The sequence below is a fragment of the Juglans microcarpa x Juglans regia genome, chromosome 5D, assembly GCF_004785595.1.
Source record: "Juglans microcarpa x Juglans regia isolate MS1-56 chromosome 5D, Jm3101_v1.0, whole genome shotgun sequence".
Classification (NCBI taxonomy): Eukaryota; Viridiplantae; Streptophyta; class Magnoliopsida; order Fagales; family Juglandaceae; genus Juglans; species Juglans microcarpa x Juglans regia.
Genome location: NC_054602.1, coordinates 24,579,028 through 24,594,974, shown reverse-complemented (window position 1 = coordinate 24,594,974; position 15,947 = coordinate 24,579,028). Strand labels below are relative to the sequence as shown.

The 15,947-nt window shown below is 37.9% G+C and overlaps 2 pseudogenes; one reads left to right on the top strand and one right to left on the bottom strand.

Moving 5' to 3' along the window:
- Window positions 1-723: 723 nt before the first annotated feature.
- LOC121265834 lies at window positions 724-5,940 on the top strand (annotated as a pseudogene).
- A 6,451-nt stretch (window positions 5,941-12,391) lies between these two features.
- LOC121264057 lies at window positions 12,392-14,044 on the bottom strand (annotated as a pseudogene).
- Between the last annotated feature and the right edge of the window lie 1,903 nt (window positions 14,045-15,947).

Sequence of the window (15,947 nt, the reverse complement as noted above, 5' to 3'; positions counted from 1 at the left end):
GAATAACTCATTTATTAATTTCACACATTATCTAATATGTGAGCCTATATACTTGAAATGATCCTACCCGATCACCTTAAAACCTAACTCGTGAGAACCAACGTCAGTTTTTTTTTTTTAACCCCCACAATGCACAATTTCCACCCTTATAGTCCCATGCACATACGTCTCTCTTTCCTTAAAGACCATCGTTATGTTTTTCTTCTTTGTTTTCAATCACCTATATATACATACTTTTATCCCACCTACATGAAGAAACTCCCAGAATAAGGTTGCCGCAGCCTACCTTATTGCACCTCCACTCCACTTTGACTCCCTCCCGTACACTACCGTCAACACCCTCGTGTCCAACTATCAGCCTTGGGCCACCTGGCCGTGACCACCAAGCCATCGTTCAACTTCAGGCTGCATCCTCACCACCACTGCCGCAAACCTTTAAGCTTCAGTAAAGCATCTCCACCTAGTAGTTGTTGTCTCCACACGTGAATCCCATCAAGCACATAAACTCCAACCATCTCCCAAGGCACTGCTTCATGTTTGAGACTCCACGAAAGCAGCCTAACAAACCTCCCCGTTGCCGTTACTTCTCTGTTTTAATGCGCCAAAACAGAGCAATTGTTTGCTCTCAGCCCAAATACCTCCCACACACGACTACCCACCACTAGCCACTACCAACCTCCATGCCACATCCACCTAAAAGCACCTCTATTTCGGCTCTCAAAAATGAGCATTACCAAGAGAAAGCAAGCCGCTTCCCCTCCTTGGACAACCACCGTTCTTGCCGGAAACCACCTAGACGAGTCACAGAAACCGCTGTCTGTGCTACCCCGGGTCCGTTGTCCTCCTCACATACACTATCAGAGCTCCTCGAAGCGCCACCGTCAACAGTCACCAGGTCACCGCTACATGTACCTCTCGGTATGCCTCAGTTGTATCACCCCTTCGTGTTTTCATAGTTTTTAAATAAAATTGAATGTTGTTGCCTTCTCGTAAGGCTTCTCTTGAAGTATGAGTTATTTTTTAAATTAAAATTTTCCCCTCTTGGTTTTAAAACAAAACATAAGAGTTTTGAAGTTTATTTCAGTGCGCTTGTTTTCCATTGGGTTTTGCTTTCTTAAATAGATTGGTAATTTAGTTGAAAATAGATTAAGTATATTAAGTGGATATTGATGATTTTGGAAAATGATGGTATTTTAGGGTTATGAGAATTTTAGGTATTGAGTTAAAATAGGTTAATTTTAGCATTTCAAGTTTAAATATTGAAATACGTATTGGCTTGAAAATTTACGGAAATTACGTGATTCTTTTATAGGTGACGAGTAATTTTTGTTTGGTATTATTGAAGAAAATTTTTGAAAAGTGAAGAAGTCCATGTAAGCAAGGCTCCTATACTAGACTTTGCATAAAAAAAAAATGAAACGAGATTGATTTTGAAAATATGCATGTTTGTTTTGAAAAGAAATATATGAAAACAGTCTCGGATATGTGTTTTGCATATGCATAAAATCTGTATAATAGAAAGTATTTTTGTCATGACTGTTGTAGACATGAGCTAATTTTATACATTTTGTTTATGAATTATGCAAAAAGAGCGAATATAAAATTTATGAAAATTTGTGCATGTGATGTGAAAACGTTCTGAAACTGTTTTTGAATATGTGAAAAGATCTGAGTTTATTTAGTACTCTGTTTGGATATGTTGTGGCATCTAAAAACCTTGGCATGAGATTCTGAATCTGTATTCTGAATAAAGTCATATTTTGATGTTCTGTCCGATTTCCATTACAGGCCCACTGTGGGTATAATAGTGGCATACGGCCAAGCCACGGGTATGATGGTGGTTTATAACCCTATCACGGGGGTGAAACGTGGTATACTGTCCAACCACGGGTATAATGGAGGTTTATAACCTTACCATAGGGGTGAAACATGGTATACGGCCCAACCACGGGTATAATGGTGGTTTATAACCCTACCATAGGAGTTAAACATGTTATACGACCCAACCACGAGTATAATGGTGGTTTATAACTCTACCACGAGAGTTAAGGGTTAAACATGGTATCTATCCTGATGTGATGCTCTGATATGATATGAAGATTATGTTTCAGATTTTGATATGCCAAATGATTTTTGAATAAGAAAGTTTTATGAAAGTTTCGCTCTGATATTTTTGATAACACATTTTGATTACACATTCTGAAAGCAAATATTCTGATTCTGCATTCTGAAAGAAAATGTTTTGTTCTGCATTCCGAATCTTGTAAATGCTCTAGTATATGTTTTCTGCTTACTGAGTTGTTGATAACTCATCGCTTATCTCCACAGTATTTTTCAGATATTTTGATGGTTCAGTTAAGGATCAAGATTATAAAGCATTGGGTGAGATGATTTTAAGTATAGTGGATTAAGCATAGAAAGTTTTTATGAGTATTGATGATTTTTATTAAGAAATTTTATTGTGTTATGATGACTTGATATTTTGAAAAATTAGTTATATTGAGGAAATAAGTTTGAGTCAAAATTTCTATTTGATATTAGGAATTTGGCGTCTATAATTATATTGTTGAAATGTGAATTTAAGTGACAGGAAATAACTCTCCGACCCCTACGGACCGGAGCATTATACACAAGTTTTAGTTTTTATGTGACAAAACTCAAGCTTACTGGGGTACTTCTAAATCTTGTTTTCCTGCATTGAGAAGCTGTCGTCTTTCCTGAATGTGAAGAGCCTTGTCCTCCAGCTGTCGAATGAAAATCACTGGCTAGATTTTGCCCAAATCAAAGTCACACAATCATCAATTGAAGAATACAAATTATCCTTTCCTTTTGTCTATACCTTGAAGAACACAATCAGCTTAATCATGATCATGGGATCATGTAGAGACTTCATGAAGCCAAAAGCAAGCACTCAATAGGATTGGGAACTGAAAGTACAAGCCCCAGGTAGCCATCCATATGGTAGCATTTCCTTATTGGGATTTGCCACCAAAAGCAAGCATCTCCATTCAACAAGGGCACATCAAACATGTTTGAGTCGACAACGTCAATGATGTTTGAATTCTGCATTGTCGCCTAAAAGGAAGAACCATAACTTCGATTCTAACCAGTCATTGCCATAACTAGCCGAAAATCCCTCTCTCTCTCTCTCTCTCTCCCCCCCCCCCCACCCCCCCAATACATACACCAGTACTCAATTTTGGCATTGTTTCAGAGTGGTCGAAGTGCCCCCCACCTGAACACACAGCCACCCACAAATATTGTACTTTATGTGCTTTCATCATTGATACTTGATGCTATTTTGCATTTGCTTTGGCACAGCATGTGAATTCTCCTTTCTTCAATATTTCTGCCCATCTTTCTATGGATTTTCCTTTTCTCATCGCTGCCTCCATCTCTCTCTTTCTCCTTTTGATCACTTCTTTAAGCAACATTATTTAGCCTCTACCACTATTTTGAGTCATGTCATCTTCTCACAACCAACATCGATCATATAAAGACCCACATATTTCGTACATCTCACACCAATTAATGTAGCACTCACTCTTGTTGGCTCATGATAAAAAACAAAGAAAGTACAAGTACAACACCCCAAACAAAGCCTAACCATCAACCATGAGAATCAAAACAACCTTTTTTTGGCTATCTGCCTTTACCATTGCACTCCTTTCCATCTTCATCTCTCTGTATATCATCTCCTTCCATTACTAATACCAATGCATTAATTCTCGAGATATTTTCAATCTTGCTATTTTTAATAAGGTTGTTGAGCAGAGTGATGTTGGGGATTTCTTATCTCACCTAATACATTCATCAATTACAAAGCCTACACCATCAACCATGAGCATCAAAACAACCTTCTTTCAGCTCTCTGCCTTTGCCATTGCACTCCTTTCCATCTTCATCTCTCTATATACCATTCCTCCTTCCATTACTAATACCAATGCATTAATTCTCGAGATATTTTCAATCTTGCTATTTTTAATAAGGTTGTTGAGCAGAGTATTGTTGGGGATTTCTTATCTCACCTAACACATATCGTGTCGAGCCACCATCATCGGAAGAAGCCTAAGAGCAAATGTGACAAGAACAGGATGGAAGTCTAGGCTCGTATCCATCTACAAAGTGTCCCTCATTCTAACAGTCGATTTGAAGGGTTGCGCAAATTTTAGTAGCGTCTAGAAGGCAGTAAAGGCAGTTCCTAAGAATAGCACTGCTAGGACCCTTATCATTATTGATTCTAGTACCTACAGGTCATTATCTCATTCAAAAGCCTTCAACCCCTTTATGTTTTTTTCCCCCTCAGAATTGATTAGGGAAATGAGGAGTTTCATGTGTATTCATGCATGAAGCTGCAATGTGTTAGATTCATTAAAGCTTGAATACCAAGTATATATGTCGGCAGGGAAAAAGTGGTAGTAGACGCCAACAAGTCAAATTTGATATGTCAAGGTCAGGGATATCTTCACATAGCTATAGCATGGAATGGCACTGCAAACTCTACCGAACTACCAACAGCTCTTCCGTTGCCATCTTTGCACCAAACATCATTGCTTACAACATTAGCTTTAAGGTAACCCATCTTTTCTAAATTCATAATGACGTAGCCTAGAAGTTTACATTAGCTTTGGGTGCCATCTTTTACGAGTTTTTGCTATTTAGTAATTTTTTTTTTCTGTTTCTTCTAAAAGAACACAGCTCCTTCCCCACCCTAGGGAATAGTTGGAAGGCAAGCAGTGGCGCTTCGAATTACTAGTGATAGTGCTGCATTTCATGGATGTGGATTTTATAGAGCCCAAGACACATCGAATGATGACTGTGGGAGGCATTATTTCAGACAATGTTTCATCCAAGGATCTGTCGATTTCATTTTTGGAAGTGCCAGATCTTTCTATGAGGTAGGAGTACCTGATCCATCAAGAGAACATGTTTTGCTAGTTTGTTTTCCGTTTAGGCATTCGACTTTAACATCATCTTGTTTTCATCTATGCTGTTAGAAACCTATTCTTCTTTTATGGTGTCTAGAAATTGATTCTTCTTGTTTTCATCTACGAATCCTAGAAGTTGTTGTGATGGTAAAAGTCTTAATGACACATTTACGGTTGAAGGTTACATCGATCTTTGTCACTCCTACCGAACTTATTCAACATGAGTGTCTAAGAAACAAAAATAAAAAATAAAAATCAACAACCTGAGTTACCTATATATATATCTCACTAGTTATCTATACATACGCTGAGCAATAAGATTAGAATATCGACAAGTTGCTATAACAGGAATGTTGTGATACTCCATATGATATGAATAAGGGTAGATGGTGTATGGAATCCCACATTGCTTGGGAATGAGAAGTTCTTGCTCTTTATAAGGTTCCAATGGAACTCCAATTGTATCATTAACTAGTCCAATTGGAGTATAGGTCAAGTGGTTTGGGCCTTCCATTGGGGAGTTACAAATGGTATTAGAACCTATCCTAACCAGAAATGTGGGATTTGGGCCGTGCCACCTACAATGGACAAGCCCAACAAGGACGTCGGGAATTTGTAACACCCCAATGGAAGGCCCAAACCATATGACCTATACTCTAAAATGACTAGTCAATGATACAATTGGAGCCCATTGAAACCTTATAAAGAGTAAGAACTTCTTTCCAAGCAATGTGGGATCTCATACACCACCTACCCTTATCCATATCATATGGGGTATCAAAATTGGACCATTTACTCAACAGCAACAGAAGTCTCGAGGGGAATTAGTGGGTCGATAACGGTTCAAGGGAGGCAGTCGATGAATGAACAGACGGGTTTTTCCTTTGTGAAATGTAGCATTGTTGGGAGTGGGGGAGTCTGGCTCGAGAGAGCCTAGGGAGTTTATGCCACTACGGTGTTTTCTACAACATTTATGTCTGATGTCATAGCTCCGGATGGTTGGAATGATTGAGGAAAGACACCAGTTTGTGTCTCTTTTTTTTTTTTAATTTATTTTTCTGTTTGTTCTAATTAGTCAATTTGAAACGCCTGAGCCCAACACCAAACTCACTTTCTAAAATTTTTGGGTTTTTATGTATGAAAAACCCACTTGGGATTTACATGTATTTTTTTTATTTTTTATTTTTATTTTTTTGTTTTAGGTTGAGTCAATACCCGAAACACAGGGAAAAGCCTACTTATCAATTTTTTTGTACTACTAGAAGTGGACTGAATTCTTTTTCAAATGAGCCAAAAGCCCATGCCCTGTGATCATGTAGACTCCATAGCATGTACGTCTCTCATGTTGTTTCTCCCCCTCTTACTGCCTATATATTTACACATTAACCACAAATTTTTGTACAGCCCCCAATCCCATGTACTTATCGAACATCCTCAACCCTAGACTCAGTTGCCACCTCACCACCTCAAGGTACTTTCAGTCCCAAGCTCCTCTCGGTTGATCCCTGCCATGAAGCACATAGAGGTGTTTCTCGTCCTTCTTATACCGAAGCATCAAGCGTGCTTCTTTACCTGTAGCTTTTCACCACCTTGTCTGCAGCACCTAGCAACTTCACAGAACCACCATGCAGCCGCTTCTACCTTCTTCAACCACCATCAGCGAGACCCATATTGGCCTCCATCTTCATGTGAAAACTAAAGCCACCACCATAGCACCACCATGGCCAACCGTGAAGCCACATCGGAAAACGACACCACAAGCCGCCAGCCCAACTCCCGTTGACCCATACTCCTCGGCCATTCAACACGAAACCGTTGCTTCACCATCACCGAGAGTCAAGAACAAACCGAAACTACACCGTAGCCTCCCACGTAGTTGCACCCTCACGGCCACCCCGCAGCCCACAGCCTCCATTACACTGTAGCCTCCAGCAGCCTCGCCACCTGGAAGCCAAGCCAACCACGTTGTTGCTCCTCCCTCAAATCACCAACATGCCCAGCCCACACGAAACCGTAAGTACCTCTGTTTTGGCTCTAAAAAACAGAGTATTTTGTCTCAAATACTCACTACCTTTAAGCCACTACCCACGTAGCCACATAAGATGTCGTTGACAGCAGAAGACGTCGGAGGACAAGCCTCCACCATTGGACGCTGCCCTGGGTGACCCATGTTCGTAGCTTCCCGTCATACTCGGTGTGTAATTCCTCCCTCTCGCCATGGTCTCTCTCTCTCTCTCTCTCTCATCTCTTTCTCTCTCTCTCAATGTTCTATCGTCGTGTCTCAGCCACCTCCCACTGGCCTGCCCTGCCATGACCTCCTTCAGTCACAGTGAATCTCCATTGCATACGTAGCCTCTGTTTTCCTTCAAATAATTTTGATTTACGTAAGTGTATTACATGCTTCTAAACTATATTTTACACTAATATTCTTAATTATTTTTTTTACCCTTTGAAATGCAAGTTATGCTAAGGTGTTTTAAAATTTTTATTATGTGTTAATAAACTCTTATTTAATTATGATTACAAAAAATCACTTAAGTATTTTAACATGTTATTAAGTAAAGATTTATTTTAAGAGTAAACAATATTTGTGTAATGTTGTTTACACTTTAGATATGATTTAGTCCATTAAAAAATAGTTATGGTTTATTTTAAAATATTTTGGGATAATTATATTATCTAGTATTAAACTTTATAATTGGTTTTCAATAATAAATGAGTCAGACTTTTAAATGTTTTAATCAAAGTTATTAAATCAATATTGATGATTTTAGGAAGTGATGATTTATAATTTTAGGTTATGAAATTTTAGGTTTTGAGGAATTAAATAAGTTATTTTAGAAGCTTAGGATCGAAATACGTGATCAAATAGAAATTTACGAGAATTACGTAATTATTTTATAGGTGACAATTAATTATTGCTCGACATTTTTGAGGAAAATTCTGAGAAAGCTAATAAGTCCAGGTAAGCAGGGTTCTTATGCTAGACTTTGCATAAAAATAAAATGGGCTGAGGTTGGTTTTTGAGAAGTATGCATATTTTGTTATGAAAAGAAAATTGAACTACCTCGGTTGTTTGTTCTGCATTATTCATGAGATTATGTTTAAGAATAAAGCATTTTTCTGGCATGACTGAGGTAGACATGAGCTTATTTTTGACATTTTGTTTCTGAACTTTGCAAAAGGGAGCGAATATGAAATTTTGTGCATAAATTATATTTTTATGATCTAATTTTGTTCTGTTTTGAAGGTGTTCTGTAATCTGATATGATATGATGTGATTTCTAAAAACCTCTGGCATAACATTCTGTTTCTGTTTATGTTCCGTTCTGATCTTACCACTGGTGTAAAATTGTGGTCGCTGTTCAGGTTGGTACCAACTTTTCTGTTTCTGGTGCACCCACTTTGGAAATAAAGTGGTTTTTTGCGTGGTCTTTCCTATGTGCACACTCGGCGCTCCGAGAATGAACAAGGAGAAGATTCACATTCTGTTTCTGCTAGGTTATCTACTGTGCTTTGCACAACTCTACCATGGGGTTAAACATGGTATATGCTTTGATATGATAATATAAGATATGATGTTTCAGTTTATGTTATGCCAAAGAGATTTTGATTATGAATATTTTTGAACTTTCACTCTGATATTTTGATAACATGTTCTGACGCTGCATTTTGAAAACAAGTATTTTGATTCTGCATTCTAAAAGAAAATATTTTATTCTGCACTCTGAACTCTGTAAATGCTCATGTTTACATACTAGTATATTTCATCTACTTACCGAGTTGTTGATAACTCACCCCTTATCTCCAAATATGTTCAGATAATTTTGATGGTTCAGCTGGAGAACAAGAGTAGGAAGTTTTAGTAAGGTGTGATGATCATAGTGGAATAAGTGCCTGAGGGTACAAGTGCTTATTTGAAAGTTGTAGTTAGTAAACTGATTTATTTTTTTCAGTTATTTTGATTTGATGAGTTAAGAATATTTTCGAGTTTTTGGAGAGTTTCTAATTTATGTTATTGAGAATTTTTTTTGTTGTCCCCATGAAGGAACTTGGATATTTGGGTTGATTAAATGGATTAATATTTTATGGAGTTTTCTGAATTTTATAGTTGTGTTATTGAAGTTGATATTAAGTATTAAAAGCTAACTCTTCGAACCTTGGGGATCGGGGCGTTATACAATTAGTCCTCCCCCTCCAAAAAAAAAACGATCCTCTCTATCATTCTCTTCTCACTTAAATCATGGCATGGTAGCCCATAAACTGATTATGAGAAATGCTTTAATAGTAAAAAATAATCCGAAAAAAATAAACCAATAAACTGACTTGTTTTAATATAGTATGATAGATTGTAAAACTATTTATACTGTAAAGTAGGTCTAACATATCATATGAAACCATGCCAATTTAAATGTTTATTTTTTGAGATCTTTTTTGTTGATGTAATACGTCTGATCTTCCTTAATATATATCACAGTCAAATATTTTCAACATATTCTGCACTTGCATAAAAACTAGTATAATGGTGAGGTAACCATGGTAGTGATACTTATAAGACAATATGGACATGAAAACGTGCAAGAGTTAGTAGGGAAAGCACCCAAGAATTTTAGTTGTTTGCTTCTATCAAAGTTTTTTTAAGGTTGTTAATTATGATTTTGGACATAGAACGGTCTTCTTTAGTGAGTATTAGTGTTTTGGACCCAGAGCAAATTACACGTATAGGGCCTTATATGGAAAGCAACTTGGCCAATCTGAAGCAGCTCTCTTCATGGACATTACCTTTATTAATGGAGATGAATGGCTTCTCGATGTATCATCAGACCATTTCATCCATTCCTTTTGATAGGGCTAAAGATGATACTCATACGTACTTGTTATTATACCTAAGAATTTGTCTCTTGAGAAAAAAAAAAAATTATATTTGATTTTGTAATTTTAACCCATTAATTTTAAAGTATCCAGTAATTTTGTGCGTTCCAAGAGGCCGTATTACTCTTCATATTAAAGGAGATGGAAGATGGTATTCCTGTAATGCCATGGCTTCGAGTGGGTTGGAGAGTTATTTCATGTCACATAAAATCATATCTCATTATATAGATATAAACTCCAAATTCTCAATTACACATAGATCTCAATGTTTTAAACCAAAATTTTCAAAATAGTTAACTAATAACACCACAAATTATTAATGTAAATGTCAACCTCTTAACACACCACACCATCAGAACATAACAAATTTACTGAATAATATTTTCCAATAACCATGGCATCCTTTTGTACTTAATCCACTATGCTTAATTAATCTCATCCATGGTCTTTAATCTTTATCCTCAACTGAACATTTAAATTATCTGAAAAATATTGTGGAGATAAGAGGTAAGTTATCAATAACTCAGTAAGTAGAGAACATATACTAGTATGTAAACATAAGTTTTTTTTTTCAAAGAGTTCATAATGCATAAACAAAATATTTCAGTTTCAATATGCAGATCTCAAAAACGTCTTATCAAAATATCAGAGCGACAACTCAAAATGTTCATATTAAAAAATCGTTTGGCATATTATAACTGAATATCATCATTTTATCATATCATCTCATATCATCGCATCATATCAAAACATAGTCCATGTTTAACCTTCGTCGTAGGTTGCGCTATCCCTTGTTGCCAAACCAGACCGTACCAAAATGTGAATCTTTCCTTTTATTCATTCTCAGAGCCCCGAGTGTGCACACATGAAAGGCTACGCAGAAAAACTACTTTGCTTCAAAAGTAGGTGCACCCAGAAACATAAATGTTGGTACCAGCCATAAAACAGAATCAGAATCATTGAATTAGAACCAAAACAAAATTAGAATGTTATGCCAAAAGTTTTTCAGATACCATATCATATAAAAACAGAGTACTAAATAAATTTGTATCATTTTCACATAATCAAAGCTTATTCAGAGCATCTTCACATAATCAAAACGGATTCAAAGCATCTTCGTATAACTTACACAAATTTTTCAATTTCATATTCACTATTTTTGTACAGCTCAAAAATAGAATGTCAAAATATTGCTTATGTCTACACCCGTCATGATAGAAAATACTTTACTTACTCTTTTGTACAGATTTCATGAGTAATGCAGAATACATAACTAAGGTTCTTTTCACATTTCTTTTAAAAGCAAACAGGCATGTTTTCACAAATTAACCTTAGTTCATTTCATTTCTTTTATACAAAGTCTAGCATAGTGGAGCTTACTCGGGTTGGTGAGTGAGCGTCACAAGGGTAGGTCTAAGTAGTGGAGGCTTACCAGGGTGGCTTCGACTTGGGGCAGCGGCTGAGGTGAGTTATGGGAGAGCAGTGCTCTATTTTGAGTGTGGAAAAGCAGAGGCTTTATGGTGGTGTACAGAGGGTGGGTAGTGGTGGTGCAAGGCCATGGCTGAGAGGTGTAAGTGGGTGACTCATGGCTGAGTTGTGGCGTTGGCTTTAGGTGGAGGTAGTCTCGCAAGGCAGCGATTTTGAAGGGTGCAGGTGGTCGTGCCACTTGGTGATTGTCGTGGCCTTGGGTGTGGGAGGACTGGGTAGTTTGCATTGGGATGCTTCGGTTCACGGTGGCTAGGGTCGTTGATGATAGGTTTCAAGCGGTGGTCGCTAGTGGACTATGAATGAGAGAGAGAGAGAGAGAGGCCGGAGAGGGAGAGCGAGAGGTAGAGGGAGAGAGAGAGAGAGAGAGAGAGAGAAACCTAAGAGAAAATCTGAGAGAGTGGGGCATGGAGAGTAGTTGTGGGGAATGAGAGAGTTTTAGAGTGAGGGGGCCATGGAGGGATAAAGATATAATTGTGGGTGGGGCGTGAATGAAAGAAGAAATATCAGAGGAGAGAAAACTGGGGAGGGAGGGAGAGAGAGAGAGAGAGGAAACCATTGAGGGTGGAGAAGGAAACTGAAGGAGGAAAAAAAAACTTACCCAAATGGCCCCATTTTTGGCCCTCAATTGCTGGGCTTCTCATGGGCCAGGCCTGGGTTTGGGCTTGGGTTTTCGGTGAACCTGAGCCTTACTCGGCCTGGGTGTTACAATTCCCACAGGTGTGCTAGCTGCATATATTGTCTAAATATCAATCCTTGTTCATTCCAAACCACTCATCTTTCCACATATTCATAACTTCACACGTGCGGTAGCTATAATACAAATGCATGAAAGAATATGACAATTAGGAGTAACGTAAAAAAGAAAAAAAAGACGGTATAATTGCGCATGATTTCTGGTATTTTATTGTCTCGTACGTTGTGAGACTTCAAGTCCTAATTAAACAATGTTTGTTGGATTCCTAGCAATATTGTTTCATCTAAGCAGTCATTCATGTACGACCCGTTCAAGACAATAGTATATATATAGATATAGATATATTTTTATTCATTTCAAACATACATGATAAATTGAAAACAATAAAAAAAAACTCTAGTGATTCTTTTATTCCATCGATCTCCCTACATAATAATCTCATGACAATTAATTATAATCTATTCTACAAGACCAGAACTTTATAACTTACGCTTGTTGATTGGCAAATTAAATACATAACATCTTATATATGATTTGCCTTTTTATTCCAAGGGAGTACCGTATGTACATACTACTCCTTGTCTTGAACGGATTGTAATTTGGCTATATATTCGATAAGGGATGACATGTTCAATTGAGAGGATCCTCCTTTTTCCACTGCCCTTCTTGCCATCTCTCCAAGCTCTCTTGCTTTCTTTCTTCTCCTTATGCCTTCATCTCCCCCATCCATCAACAACGCTATTGCCTTCTCCACTTTTTCTTTCTTCACCAAAACTCCAACTTTCTCTTCTTCCCCCCATCTGACAGGGATCTCCACCCCTACTCGAATCCCAATCCTCAGAATTTCTACCACCAGTTTTTCATTCAAGAACTGCTCCGTAAAGAGAGGCCAAGTGATCATTGGCACCCCATGGCACACACTTTCTATCGTTGAGTTCCAACCGCAGTGGGTAATGAAACCTCAGATGGTCAGATGAGACAGAATGAAATCTTGGGGAGCCCATCCCTTGATCACGAGTCCCCTCCCTTTGTTCCTTTCCTCAAATCTTTCATTCTCCAGCCACTCCTCCAGCTCTAAATTTCTCTCTCCTGTTTTAATCACCCAAATAAATGGTTGTTTAGACACCTCAAGACCCAGCCCAAGCTCGATTATTTGTGAGGGAACCAGGTGGCATAAACTGCCCAGACAAGCATAAATAACCGAGCTTGGTTCCATCGAGTTAAGCCATCCCAAGCATTGCTGCTCGTTAGTTAAGGGTTTGTTGCCTCTCTCGAACTTGTCCAAACTCTCTTTGTTATATAAAGAAACTGGACCAACGCACCACACCTTCTTCTTGATGGCCTTCTTGTACTCCTCAATGATCCCTGGCTCCAATTCATTAAAAGTATTCACAACAACCCCATAAGCCGTTGACTCGGCCTCTTGCATCTTGTCGCAGACATCATCCAAGCCGGGCAGCATAGCAAATAATGAACCCGGAAGCTGGGCTCTTGTTATCTCAATTCTTTGGGGCACTCCTGGGATCACGAATGGTTCTGAGTCGGAACTGACAGAACGGTGAGCATTGTAAAATTTGATATTATGGGAGCTTAGAAGCGAGAAACAACCCATCCCGTGGAAAACAAGCCTTGGGATATTGAACTTTTGAGCTGTTTCGGATGTCCAAGAGAGGCACTTGTTAGATATGATGCAAGTTGGAGGGTGCCTTTGATTTTGGAGGTGCTTTTCTAAAGGTTGTTGTAGCATGCTTAGACCTTCATAGAACTTGGTCAGTAGGTCTCGTGAAGGGAGGATGTCAAGATTCTCGTACCCAGTAGGAAGTCCCACTTGTTGGCATGGAAATTCCAGTTGAATAAGTAGAATCGAGAGGCCAGATTCTGTTGCTCGATGAATGGCTGTTTCGAATCTGGAGGCATTGTAGGGGGTAGTGACCAAGCTGACAATCACGCCACTCTCTGCAAAGTGTCTGGCCATGTCTATCATGGGTATCATGTGGCCTTGTGCCATGAGTGGTATCAAAACAAAGTGAGGTTGGCTGATTATCATGGAAGCCATTGCAGAGAGCAAGAGATGATCAATGATAGTGGTTGCAACAGCAGGTAACGATGGATTTTGTTCTGGTCACCAAATTGCATGTGATGTCGAGTAAAATGGGTTGCATTCTGCTGGCCATATATGGGCGCGCGCGAGGTGGTCTGATTCCTTGAGCTAGCTTGGTTGACAACGATTCAGAAAATTGACAATTTCAACCGTTGGCGTCAATTTGCGTCCATGACGAGGCAATTTTCACACGCGCAAAATTATTATGTTTTTGTACGTGACGATCCGTCCAACTACGTTAACTGTTCATTCTGAATTGGTTCCGAGTCGCAAGCTTTCGACCCGGCCATTTTGAGAATATTATTTATAAGTACGAGCCTATGAATTGAGAATAACTTTTGAATCTGTCTCGTCCATTTTGCGCTGCCTCGCTCAAGTATAAATTATGTGATTTTTATTTACATATGAGATTGTTATATTATCGATTATTAGATTGTAAAAATGAAAATAAATATAATTGTTGAAGGTTATTAAAGATTATGAAAAAATTAATTAATTAAAAAACAAAAATTAATTAAAAAATGGAATGACGAATCCAATACCAATACTCTGAAGCAATATCATTGGTTTGTTTTTTATCTTGCAGGAGCAGTAAAAAATTAATGGAGAAAAGAATCTCATCTCTTGGCGAATGATTATTGATATATATTAGAGTTAGTTTACATACAGTTCTCAAATGGGAACTACTCATACAAGTCCATACAGTTATATTTAAAAAATTACAATAATATCCTTTTTAAAATGATATTTTTTCTTCTTTTACCTCAATTCTTCAATGGGACCATGCAGTCTCCCCTTTAAATATAATTTCTCTATATATTATCTGTTTCGTTGTACGTGACATTCTAAATTGTACCATCCCTCTGTGTACCATCCCTCCTTCCATTACTAATACCAATGCCATTAATTCTCGAGATATTCCCAATATTGCTATTTTGAATAAGGTTGTTGAGCAGAGTGCTAGCTGTTGGGGATTTCTTGTCTCGCCTAACACATATATATCGTATCGAGCCACCATCATCCCAAGAAACCTAAGAGCAAATGTGACAAGAACATATGCAAATCTAGGCCCGTATCCATCAACCAAGTGTCCCCTATTTTGAGTCTTTGACAGGCTAATGGGTCTATTTATAGATAGCCAAAAGATGCGAATGAAAAGTGATTACTTTTTATTTTTATGGAAATTGTTCGAAAAGGATATATATTGCGTTTGTTGTCATAAAACACAACAATTGAACTTGGTTCAATTGTCACCTCATTTCTCTTCCCGCTGGTTGGCACCAGTTCTAGTAACGTGGGGCATGCTTTGGGAATTTTATTTTCCTAAGTGTTGCAGTGCTTCACGCATGCACGCATTGGTGCTGGGCAGCACGCGTGGAGAGAAATTAAAAACCACTATTGTCATAGGGTGACTAATCCCAACCCTCTCAATAAACCAAGGACATCAATACCACTAAACTAGTGAATGGCTCATGATGCATGAACGAACCCAAACTATTATAAACCTTATCATTAAACTTTCCATATATTCTCTTTTCAAAATAATTCACAACTTCCAAAATCAACCCAAAAATATTATTAATAACTATAATATATAATTAATTATTTTGAAAATATTTCCAACAAGGAATATCTGAACACAACTATAGCATGGAATGACACTGCAAATTCTATTGGAGAGAAATTAAAAACCACTCTTGTCATGGGGTGACTAACCCCAACCCTCTGGGCAAACCAAGGACATCAATACCACAAAACCAATGAATGGCTCATGATGCATGAACGGACCCAAAGTATTATAAACCTTATAAGAAACTTTCCATATATTTTATTTTCAAAATAATTCACAACTTCCAAAATCAAC